The 12,884-nt window shown below is 39.1% G+C and overlaps 1 non-coding gene across 1 annotated transcript; it reads left to right on the top strand.

Annotated features, from left to right (window-relative positions):
• The first annotated feature begins 10,570 nt into the window (after window positions 1-10,570).
• Window positions 10,571-10,678, top strand: LOC148548149 (small nucleolar RNA R71). Its single transcript, XR_015897122.1, has one exon. It is a non-coding gene; the product is annotated as a small nucleolar RNA R71 (small nucleolar RNA).
• Window positions 10,679-12,884: the final 2,206 nt, after the last annotated feature.

The raw sequence follows: 12,884 nt of genomic DNA, 5'->3' as shown, positions 1-12,884 counted from the left end.
TTGACAAAAAAAATTAAGATTTGGGTGTTGAAAAGATGGGTTGTTACCTACGGAAGTTGGTAAACGACTTTCCCACACTTAAAAATTTGCACGGTGCTCCGTGCTATCAATGATGAGCAGAGTAGGTTCAAGAGTGTCACTCGCAATGGCCATAGGATGGTGAAAAAAGGACGTCTCCATGTTCACCTCTTAATTACTTCTTTGCCATGATCCGAAGTGGATTCCGGAGTGTCGGTTTCCGCCGTAGGTGGGTTGGTGCGACCAGTGAGCTTATGGTGGAGCTTATGGGTTAGCAATATCCGCATGTAGATTCTCATCCTTCTATTTAGTTGCAATTGTAGGACTTAGTCCACTTCCCTTGTGGGGGTGGCTTCCTCTGCCTCATCAATGCGGTTGATGTGTTGTCAACCGCTTAGGAGGTGGAAATTGGCACTTGACTTTGAAGCTTGTTCTCTTGCGAGTGTCTTTACATACACCCCGTCCATAGGTATCTTCTTAGAGGTCTTTTCTTTTCCTTTTCTGATGGCCATCCTGAAAAGAAAGAAGAAGAAGAAATATTAAGCTCAGAGAGATAAACACCGGAGGTAAGAAAATGCAAGTGAGAATAAATGCCTCAAAAGAGTAAAGCGTCTTAAAAACATGGTAGCTACTACATGCAAGTAAGACGTCAAGATAATCATGGAGGCACTTCATTAGCACTAGATGCAAGAGTGAAAGATGCATGCAAGTATAAGGCATGAGAGGAGTAAACTCAAGCATCGATACAAAAATGATACACACATGCAAGGGTGGTGGGAATCACAAGAAACTATTGGCTCAACTAACTCCAAGACAATTAATCATAGAATTGAAAGATGTGAGGTTAGAGAACATTGAACCACTAATTCTTACATGACGCTAAAAGCATAGCAAACCAAAATTAATGAGCATTTGATGATGAAAAATCATGGAAATGAAGCTCAATGAACATGGTGCGCAAGTGTTATGAAAAGGAGGCACTAAGTTGAAAGAAAAAGGTCAAAAGTGAACTAAAGTGTCATTGGCCCTTTTTCACAAACACTTGGTGTGTAAAGTGTAAATAACAAGCAAGTTTGATGAGTCCAAGAGAAATATGCCCCAAAATAGAATGTCAATCATCAAAGCAATACCCATATAGCATAAACAAACCAAGAAATGGCAAAATAATCCACCAACTCAAAATATAAAATGAAATTAACACCCATGAAAGAATATAAGAAGAAGGAAAAGAAACAAAAGTGAGCTACAAATAACAAAATTAAAATGCACTAAGAACAAAGAGAGTAGAGTACTTAAATGCAACAATCAAAGGAAAATTTTAAAAAGCAAAAGAGAAAGAAGAGAAATGAAACCTTAAAAGGAGGAAGAAAGTGAGGTTGAGTGTGAGTGAGAATAGGAGAAGAAGAAGGAGAAGAAGAGAGGAGAGAGAAGATGTGGGACCGCTGGAGGTGGTGGTCACTGGTGGTTGAGGTCGCTGGTGGTTATGGATGGAGAAGAGGTGGTAAGGAGAACGAAGAAGAAAGGAAGAAGGAGTAGAGGAAAGAATTAAGGAAAGAAAAGAAGCAGGGTGCGCTACCCTATAGCTACGTCGGCAGTGTGACGCGTGTGCCTCATCCACGCGTATGCGTGGAAGATGAAAAAGGAGAGTGACGCGTGAGTGTCGTCCATGCCTACGCGTGGAGAGCAGAAATGGAAGGGGACGTGTATGTGTCAGGTACGCGTACGCGCGGGGCCAAGTCGTGATTTTTGCATAGAGGCTGCACAGGACCCGTATAACTCTCTGGTTTTGGTAATAGGGAGCTGCTGAAGTAAATACGACGCGTACACCTTAGTGACGCACACGCGTGGATGGCATAAAGAGCGACTGACACGTGAGCGTCGTCCACGCCTACACGTGGAGAGCAATTGTGCTCCGAGCATGAAATTCGCACAGTACCAACGCAACTCTCTGGTTTTTGTAGCAGGAGTTGCGGCAATGAATTTGACGCTTACGCGTCATCTACGCTTACGCGTGGAATGCCCCCCTTTTTTTTCAAAAACATGAAGGAAGACAATGATAGCACAATATTGGCATTCATTCAAGCTAGATACTTCAAAAACACTTGGAATTTCATGCAATACTCAAAATCAAGCATTTTTCTTCAAAATTGCCAATTTAATCAAACCAAGATCAATGAAATCCTCATGAAGACTTTAACAAACTCGACAAAATCAAACAAAATCAAGCACACTTAAACAAACTCACAAAATCAAACAAAGACTCTAAAACTACATGCAAGAAACTATGTACAAGGGGATCATACCAAGGTGGGGTATCTCCCACCTAACACTTTTCTTTAATGTTCTTAAGTTGGACGGTCATGAGCTCACGATCACCTCTTTGGAACATCCTCAAGGATATCCATCTTATCCTTCTTGTCCCTTTGTAAGAGTGTCCTTCAAGGGAAGATGCTTCCACTTGTCAATTGAACCATGATTGGGTGCCTTGTTTACTTGAAAATATGGAAGTTGTGTATCCTTTCCTTTTTCCTTGCTAATTCCTCTTATCCCCAAGTTTCTATTAACACTTATCTCACCATCACTCCCAAAGTGTTCTTCAATTACATCATCTTCAACAATGTCACAACCAAAAATTGAATGAACCCCTCTAGAGGTTGCCTCATGGTCTCCTCCAATTTGAACTTCACCACCTTTCCTTTGACTTCAAATGAGTAATCCCCCAAATATGCATCTAATTTAAACCGGGATGTCTTTAAGAATGGCGTCCCAAGTAGGATGGAGGATGGCCTATCCGAATCAATGGGAGGTGTCTCTAGGATATGAAAATCCACCGCAAAAATTAAGGCATGAATTCTCACCAATACATTCTCAGCAATACCCACAACTGAAATTATACTCTTGTCCACAAGCACAAAACTTGCCCCGATTCGCCTCAGCGGTGCAAGGTTCAACTTCTCATAAATCGAGAGTGGCATAATGGTCACACATGACCCTAGGTCGCACATGCAATCCTTAAGTTGAATCTCACCAATCATACAAGATACCAAGCAAGGACCGGGATCACTATATTTTTTAGGAAAATCATCCATCACAGGAGAAACAGAATTACCTAATAGATTCATCTCTAGCCCACCAATCTTCTCTTTATGAGTGCACACATCCTTATGAAATTTAGCATATTTTGGGACTTGATGTATGGCATCAAAGAGTGAAATAGTTACCTCTACATTCTTGAAGATTTGCATTATGTTGGGATCAAGCTCCTCATGCTTCTTGGCCTTCTTAGCTATCGTAGGAAAAGGTATAGGAATTTTTTTCTCTAAGTTGTTCTTCCTCTTCGGTTCCTTGGCCCTCAATTGCTCTTTTTCTTCCTTTGCAACTTCTTCTTCCTTTTCATCTTCATCTATCTGCATTGTTTCACCAACTTGTACATTAGGAACATCCTCTGCCAACTTGATAGGCTTGGGCTTAACTTCCTCAAGCATTGTACTACTTCTCAAGGTGATTGTATTAATGCTACCCCTTGGGTTTGGAATAGGTTGGGAAGGAAGGCTAGATGAGCTACAGGCTTAGTTGGTGTTGGTATTGTTGGTAGGAGGTAGGGACAACCTTGAGAGAATCTCGGCTATGAAGGATATTTGAGCACTCATAGTGCCAACTTGTGCGTTGAGATTCTTAGTGTTCTCTTCATTTTTCTCTATCATAGCCCTAGGTCTCTCTTGTTCTTGGTAGAGTGCACGGTGAGAGTCATCACCTAGGTTTGTGGGAGAAGAAGAAGGTTGATTGGGTTTTTGTCTTTGGTGAGGCGTTTGGTATCTATGGTTGTTAGCTTGGTAGGTATTGTTGTGGTATTAGGAAGAAGGTTGGTTGTTGTTGTGGTATTGAGAAGATGAGTTGTCTAGGTTCCATCTTTGATTGTTGATACATGCGAAATTGTTACTCTGAGGTTGTAAAATTTGTTGTTCGTTCTCTCCCTGGCAATGGCGCCAATAATTGGTGCACAATACCATGGTCCAGACATAACTTCACAACATCGCACAACTAACCAGCAAGTGCACTGGGTCATCCAAGTAATAAAACCTTACGTGAGTAAGGGTCGATCCCACAGAGATTGTTGGTATGAAGCAAGCTATGGTCACCTTGTAAATCTCAGTCAGGCGGATATCAAATGGTTATGGAGTTTTCGAATAATAATAATAAATAAACAGAAAATAAAGATAGAAATACTTATGTAATTCATTGGTGAGAATTTCAGATAAGTGTATAGAGATGCTTTCGTTCCTCTGAACCTCTGCTTTCCTGCTGTCTTCATCCAATCCTTCCTACTCCTTTCCATGGCAAGCTTTATGTAAGGGCATCACCGTTGTCAATGGCTACATTCCATCCTCTCTGTGAAAATGGTCCAAATGCTCTGTCACGGCATGGCTAATCATCTGGAGGTTCTCGATCATACTGGAATAGGATTTACTATCCTTTTGCGTCTGTTACTACGCCCAGCACTCGCAAGTTTGAAGTTCGTCATAGCCATCCCTTCCCAGATCCTACTCGGAATACCACAGACAAGGATTAGACTTTCCAGATCTCAGGAATGGCCATCCATGGGTTCTAACTTATACCACGAGGATTCTAATAACTCGGACTCGGTCCCCTGTATTAGATATCCAAGAGATATTCATTCTAGTTTGTTTGCATGTAGAATGGAAGTGTTTGTCAGGCACGCGTTCATAAGTGAGAATGATGATGAGCGTCACATAATCATCACATTCATCATGTTCTTGGGTGCGAATGGATATCTTAGAAGCGGAATAAGTTGAATTGAATAGAAAACAGTAGTACTTTGCATTAAATCATGAGGAACAACAGAGCTCCACACCTTAATCTATGGAGTGTAGAAACTCTACCGTTGAAAATACATAAGTGAAAGGTTCAGGCATGGCCGAGAGGCCAGCCCCCAAAACGTGATCACAGGATCAAAAATACAATCCAGGATGTCTAATACAATAGTAAAAAGTCCTATTTATACTAAACTAGCTACTAGGATTTACAGAAGTAAGTAATTGATGCATAAATCCACTTCCAGGGCCCACTTGGTGTGTGCTTGGGCTGAGCTTTAGCTTTCCACGTGCAGAGGCTTCTTTTGGAGTTGAACGCCAAGTTGTAACGTGTTTTTGGCGTTCAACTCTGGTTCGTGACGTGTTTCTGGCGTTTAACTCCAGACTGCAGCGTAGAACTGGAGTTCAACGCCCTTTTGTATCATTTAAACTCGGCCAAAGTATAGACTATTATATATTGCTGGAAAGCCCTGGATGTCTACTTTCCAACGCAATTCGAAGCGCGCCATTTTGAGTTCTGTAGCTCCAGAAAATCCACTTTGATTGCAGGGAGGTCAGAATCCAACAGCATCAGCAGTCCTTCTTCAACCTCTGAATCTGATTTTTGCTCAAGTCCCTCAATTTCAGCCAGAAAATACCTGAAATAACAGAAAAATACACAAACTCATAGTAAAGTCCAGAAATGTAAATTTAACATAAAAACTAATAAAAACATCCCTAAAAGTAACTAGATTCTACTAATAATATACTAAAAATAATGCCAAAAAGCGTATAAATTATCCGCTCATCACAACACCAAACTTAAATTGTTACTTGTCCCCAAGCAACTGAAAATTAAATAGGATAAAAAGAAGAGAATATACTATAAATTCTAAACTATCAATGAAACATAGCTCCAATCAAATGAGCGGGATTTGTAGCTTTTTGCCTCTTGAATAGTTTTGGCATCTCACTTTATCCATTGAGGTTTAGAATGATTGGCATCTATAGGAACTCAGAGTTCAGATAGTGTTATTAATTCTCCTAGTTCAGTATGATGATTCTTGAACACAGCTACTTTATGAGTCTTGGCCGTGGCCCTAAGCACTTTATTTTCCAGTATTACCACCAGATACATAAATGCCACAGACACATAATTGGGTGAACCTTTTCAGATTGTGACTCAGCTTTGCTAAAGTTCCCAATTAGAGGTGTCCAGGGTTCTTAAGCACACTCTATTTTTTTGCTTTGGACCTTGACTTTAACCACTCAGTATCAAGTTTTCACTTGACACCTTCACGCCACAAGCACATGGTTAGGGACAGCTTGGTTTAGCCGCTTAGGCCAGGATTTTATTCCTTTAGGCCCTCCTATCCACTGATGCTCAAAGTCTTGGGATCCTTTTTATTACCATTGCCTTTTGGTTTTAAGGGCTATTGGCTTTTTGCTCTTGCCTTTTGGTTTTAAGAGCTTTGGCTTTTTCTGCTTGCTTTTTCTCTCTTTTTTTCTATTTTTTCTATTTTTTTTTTCTGCAAGCTTTGTTCTTTACTGCTTTTTCTTGCTTCAAGAATCATTTTTATGATTTTTCAGATTATCAAATAACATGTCTCCTTGTCATCATTCTTTCAAGAGCCAACATATTTAACATTCTTAAACAACAACTTCAATAGACATATGCACTGTTCAAGCATTCATTCAGAAAACAAAAAATATTGTCACCACATCTAAATAATTAAACTAAGTTCAAGGATAAATTCGAAACTCATGTACTTCTTGTTCTTTTGAATTAAAACATTTTTCATTTAAGAGAGGTGATGGATTCATAGGACATTCATAACTTTAAGACAAAGTTACTAAATACTAATGATCATGTAATGGAGACACAAACATAGATAAGCACTTAACATAAAGAAAACGAAAAACAGAGAATTTAAGAACAAGGAATGAGTCCACCTTAGTGATGGTGGCGTTTCCTTCTTGAGGAACCAATGATGTCCTTGAGCTCTTCTATGTCTCTTCCTTGTCTTTGTTGCTCCTCCCTCATTGCTTTTTGATCTTCTCTAATTTCATGAAGGATGATGGAGTACTCTTGATGTTCCACCCTTAGTTGTTCTATGTTGGAACTTAATTCTCCTAGGGAAGTGTTGATTTGCTCCCAATAGTTTTGTGGAGGAAAATGCATTTGAGGCATCTCCGGGATCTCATGGTGATGAGCTTCATGCGTCTCTTGAGATCCATGAATGGGCTCTCTTGCTTATTCCATCCTTTTCTTAGTGATGGGCTTCTCTTCCTCAATGGGAATGTCTCCTTCTATGGAAGCTCCAACTGAGTAACATAGATGGCAAATAAGATGAGGAAAAGCTAGCCTTGCCCCAAGGAGAGGGCTTTTTGGCTATTTTGTAGAGTTCAAGGGAGATGACTTCATGAACTTCTACTTCCTCTCCAATCATGATGCTATGGATCATGATGGCCCGATCCACAGTAACTTCAGATCGGTTGCTAGTGGGGATGATGGAGCGTTGGATGAACTCCAACCATCCTATAGCTACAGGCTTGAGGTCCAGTCTTCGTAATTGAACTGGTTTACCTTTGGAGTCAATCTTCCATTGAGCTCCTTCCACATATATGTCGATGAAGACTTGGTCCAACCTTTGATTAAAGTTGACCCTTCTAGTGTATGAGCGTGCATCTCCTTGCATCATAGGCAAGTTGAACGCCAACCTCACATTTTCCGGACTAAAATCTAAGTATTTCCCCCGAACCATTGTAATATAATTCGTTGGATTCGGGTTCTTACTTTGATCATGGTTCTTAGTGATCCATGCATTGGCATAGAACTCTTGAACCATTAGGATGCCGACTTGTTGGATGGGGTTTGTTAGAACTTCCCAACCTCTTCTTTGGATTTTATGTCGAATCTCTGGATACTCATTTCACTTGAGCTTGAAAGGGACCTCGGGGATCACCTTCTTCTTGGCCACAACATCATAGAAGTGGTCTTGATGATCTTTGGAGATGAATCTTTCCATCTCCCATGACTCAGAGGTGAAAGCTTTTGTCTTCCCTTTTCCTTTTCTAGAGGATTCTCCGGTCTTGGGTGCCATCAATGGTAATGGAAAAACAAAAAGCTTATGCTTTTACCACACCAAACTTAGAATATTGCTCGCCCTCGAGCAAGAGAAGAAAGAATAGATGAAGAAGAAGAAGAAAATATGGAGGAAAGGGGGGAGAGGTGTATTCGGCCAAGAAGAGAAGAGAGGGGTGTGTTGTGTGAAAATGAGGAAGAATGGAGGGCTTTATATAGGGAAGGGAGGGGGGGTAAGGTTCGGCCATAAGGGTGGGTTTTGGGTGGGAAATTGATTTTAAATTTTGAAGGTAGGTGGGGTTTATGAGGTAGGTTTATGGGGAAGAGTGGATGGATGTGAGTGGTGAAGTGGTGATAGGGAAGAGAGATTGAGGTGATTGGTGAATAGTTTTGGGGAAGAGTGTTTATTGGAAAGAGAGGATGAACATTGAGAAGAGGGAAGAGAGTGAGTGGTGGTAGGTGGGGATCTTGTGGGGCCCTTAGATGCTGAGTTGATCCTGTGGGGTCCACAGATCCTGAGGTGTCAAGAATTTGCATCCCTGCACCCATTAGGCATGTAAAATGCCATTGCAGGCAATTCTGGCATTTAAACGCCGAATTGATGCTTGTTCTGGGCGTTTAGCGCCCAGATGCTTGTTTCTGGCGTTCAGCGCCAGCTCTTCCTCAGTGTGCATTTCTGGCGTCTGAACGCTAGGATGCTGCTTGTTTCTGGCGTTCAACGCCAGATCCATGCTCTGTTCTGGCGTTGAACGCCAGACAGATGCTCCTTACTGGCGTTTGAACGCCAGTGAACTCCTCCTCCACGGTGTGATTTTTCTTCTGATGTTTTTGATTCTGTTTTTAATTTTTCTATTTATTTTGTGACTCCACATGATCATGAACCTAATAAAACATGAAAGAACAACAAAAATAAAAATAAAATTAGATAAATAAAAATTGGGTTGCCTCCCAACAAGCGCTTCTTTAATGTCAATAGCTTGACAGTGGGCTCTCATGGAGCCTCACAGATGTTCAGAGCATTGTTGAGACTTCCCAACACCAAACTTAGAGTTGGATATGGGAGTTCAACACCAAACTTAGAGTTTGACTGTGGGGGCTCTGGTTGACTCTGTTTTGAGAGAAGCTTACTGTGCCTCTTTTCCATGTTTACAGAATGATGTCCTTGAGTTTTAAACTCAAGGGAGTCCTCATTCAATTGAAAGACTAGTTCACCTCTGTTAACATGAATCACAGCTCTTGCTGTGGCTAGGAAGGGTCTTCCAAGGATGATGGATTCATCCTCATCCTTCCCAGTATCTAGGATTATGAAATCAGCAGGGATGTAAAGGCCTTCAACCTTTACTAATATGTCCTCTACTTGTGCATAAGCCTATTTTCTGGAATTGTCTGCCATCTCTAATGAGATTTTAGCAGCTTGTACCTCAAAGATTCCCAGTTTCTCCATTACAGAGAGTGGCATGAGGTTTATTCCTAACCCCAGGTCACATAGAGCCTTCTCAAAGTTCATGGTGCCTATGGTACAAGGTATCAGGAACTTTCCAGGATCCTGTTTCTTCTGAGGCAATCTCAGTTGATCCAATGCATTTAGTTCATTGGTGAACAGGGGAGGTTCATCTCCCCAAGTCTCATTACCAAATAAATTGGCATTCAGCTTCATGATTGCACCAAGAAACTTGGCAACTAGTTCGTCAGTGACATCCTCATTCTCTTCAGAAGAAGAATATTCATCAGAACTCATGAATGGCATAAGGAGGTTCAATGGAATCTCTATGGTCTCTAGATGAGTCTTAGATTCCTTTGGTTCCTCAGAGGGAAACTCCTTATTGATCACTGGACGTCCCAGGAGGCCTTCCTCCTTGGGATTCACGTCCTTCTCCTCTCTTGTGGGTTCGGCCATGATGGTCAATTCAATGGCCTTGCGCTCTCCTTTTGGATTCTCTTCTGTATTGCTTGGGAGAGTACTAGAAGGGGTTTCAGTGATTCTTTTACTCAGCTGGCCCACTTGTGCTTCCAAATTTCTAATGGAGGACCTTGTTTCATTCATGAAACTCACAGTGGCCTTAGATAGATCAGAGACTAAATTTGCTAAGCTAGATGGATTCTGCTCAGAATTCTCTGTCTGTTGCTGAGTGGATGATGGAAAAGGTTTGCTATTGCTAAACCTATTTCTTCCACCATTATTAAAGCCTTGTTGAGGCTTTTGATCCTTCCATGAGAGATTTGGGTGATTTCTCCATGAGGGATTATAGGTGTTTCCATATGGTTCACCCATATAATTCACCTCTGCTATTGCAGGGTTTTCAGCATCATAAGCTTCTTCTTCAGAAGATGCCTCTTGAGTACTGTTGGATGCAGCTTGCATTCCATTCAGACTCTGAGAAATCATATTGACTTGTTGAGTCAATATTTTATTCTGAGCCAATATGGCATTCAGAGTATCAATTTCAAGAACTCCCTTCTTCTGAGGCGTCCCATTACTCACAGGATTCCTCTCAGAAGTGTACATGAACTGGTTATTAGCAACCATGTCAATGAGTTCTTGAGCTTCTGCAGATGTTTTCTTTAGGTGAATGGATCCACCTGCAGAAGTATCCAATGACATCTTAGCTAATTCAGACAGACCATCATAGAATATATCCCGGATGGTCCATTCTGAAAGCATGTCAGAAGGACACTTTTTGGTCAGTTGCTTGTATCTCTCCCAAGCTTCATAGAGGGATTCACCTTCTTTCTGTCTAAAGGTTTGAACATCCACTCTAAGCTTGCTCAGCTTTTGAGGAGTAAAGAACTTGGCTAAGAAAGCCATGACCAGCTTATCCCAAGAGTTTAGGCTATCTTTGGGTTGAGAGTCCAACCACACTCTAGCTCTGTCTCTTATAGCAAATGGGAAAAGCATGAGCTTGTAGACTGTAGGATCTACTCCATTGATCTTAACAGTATCACAGATCTGCAAGAATTTAGTTAAGAACTGAAAGGGATCTTCAGATGGAAGTCCATGAAACTTGCAGTTTTGTTGCATCAGAGAAACTAATTGAGGTTTAAGCTCAAAATTGTTTGCTCCAATGGTAGGGATGGAGATGCTTCTTCCATGTAAATTGGAATTAGGTGCAGTAAAGTCACCAAGCATCCTCCTTGTATTATTATTTTCGGCTGCCATCTCCTCTTCCTGTTCGAAAATTTCTGTAAGGTTATCTCTGGATTGTATTTTAGCTTCTCTTAGTTTCCTTTTCAGAGTCCTTTCAGGTTCAGGGTCTGCTTCAACAAGAATGTTCTTGTCCTTGCTCCTGCTCATATGAAAAAGAGGGAACAGAAAAATAATAATAATAGAGATCCTTTTTGCCCAAGTATAGAGGTTCCCTTATGTGAGTAGAAGAAAAGAAGAGAAAATCTGAACTCAGAGAGAGAGGGTTCGGATTTTTGGTGAGTGGGGGAGAGATGTTAGTAGATGAATAAATAAATAGAAGGAGATGAGAGAGAAAGAGGATTTTCGAAAATAATTTTTGAAAAAGAGTTAGTGATTTTCGAAAATAGTATTTGAAAAAGGTTAGTAATTTTTGAAAATTAAAATCAAAAATTAAAATAATTAGTTAATTAAGAAGGAATTTTGAAAAAGAGGGAAGATATTTTCAAAAATTAGAGAGAGAGAGTTAGTTAGGTAGTTTTGAACAAGATGAGAAATAACCAAAAAGTCAATTAGTTAGTTGAAACAAATTTTGAAAATCAATTTTGAAAAGATAAGAAGTTAAGAAGTTAGAAAAGATAGTTGAAAAAGATATGATATGAAAAGCTATGATTAAAAAGATATGATTTTGAAAAAGATAAGATAAAAAAGATATTTTTGAAGAGATATGATTGAAAATAGTTTTGAAAAATATTTGATTTTTTAAAATCACAATTAATGACTTGATTCACAAGAAATCACAAGATATGATTCTAGAACTTAAAGTTTGAATCTTTCTTAACAAGTAAGTAACAAACTTGAAATTTTTGAATCAAAACATTAATTGTTGATGATATTTTCGAAAATTATGATATAAAATTAAGAAAAAGATTTTTGAAAAATATTTTGAAAAAGATTTTTGAAATTTTTGAAAATAATAAAAAATGGAAAAGATATGATTTTTGAAAAAGATTTTGAAAAAGATAAGATTTTTAAATTGAAAATTTGATTTGACTCATTAGAAATAATTGAATTTTAAAAATTTTTGAAAAAGTCAACTCAAATTTTCGAATTTATGAGAAAAAAAAGGAAAAGATATTTTTTTGATTTTTGAATTTTTTTTATGATGAAAGAGAAAAACATGAAAAAGACTCAATGCATGAAAATTTTTGGATCAAAACAATGAATGCATGCAAGAATGCTATGAATGTCAAGATGAACACCAAGAACACTTTGAAGATCATGATGAACATCAAGAACATATTTTTGAAAATTTTATATGCAAAGAAAACATGCAAGAAACCAAACTTAGAAATCTTTCATGTTCAGACACTATGAATGCAACAATGCACATGAAAAATAAGAAAAGACACAAAACAAGAAAACATCAAGATCAAACAAGAGGATTTACCAAGAACAACTTGAAGATCATGAAGAACACTATGAATGCATGAATTTTCGAAAAATGCAAAATGAATATGCAATTGACACCAAACTTACAATTTGACTCAAGACTCAAACAAGAAACATGAAATAATTTTTTATTTTTATGATTTTATGATTTTTTTGGATTTTTTTTTTCGAAAATTAATGTGAAAAAGAGAAATAAGGATTCCAAAATCTTTAAGAAGAATTCCAGGAATCTTTCAATATTAGCCCAAAGCTCCAATCAAAGGGTTAGACATGGCTTAATAGCCAGTCAAGCTTTAGCATGTAAATCAGGTGGATCTGGAACAGCAGCAGGTGGATTAGCAACAACTAGCTTGCTCTTGATAATGTTGGGTTGGAAGCCCTAGTCCAAATAAATTTA

This window comes from Arachis ipaensis, chromosome B8 (genome assembly GCF_059453495.1).
Source record: "Arachis ipaensis isolate K30076 ecotype BB chromosome B8, ASM5945349v1, whole genome shotgun sequence".
Classification (NCBI taxonomy): Eukaryota; Viridiplantae; Streptophyta; class Magnoliopsida; order Fabales; family Fabaceae; genus Arachis; species Arachis ipaensis.
Note: the sequence above shows the minus strand (reverse complement) of the source record. Positions and strands in the feature narration are given on the sequence as shown.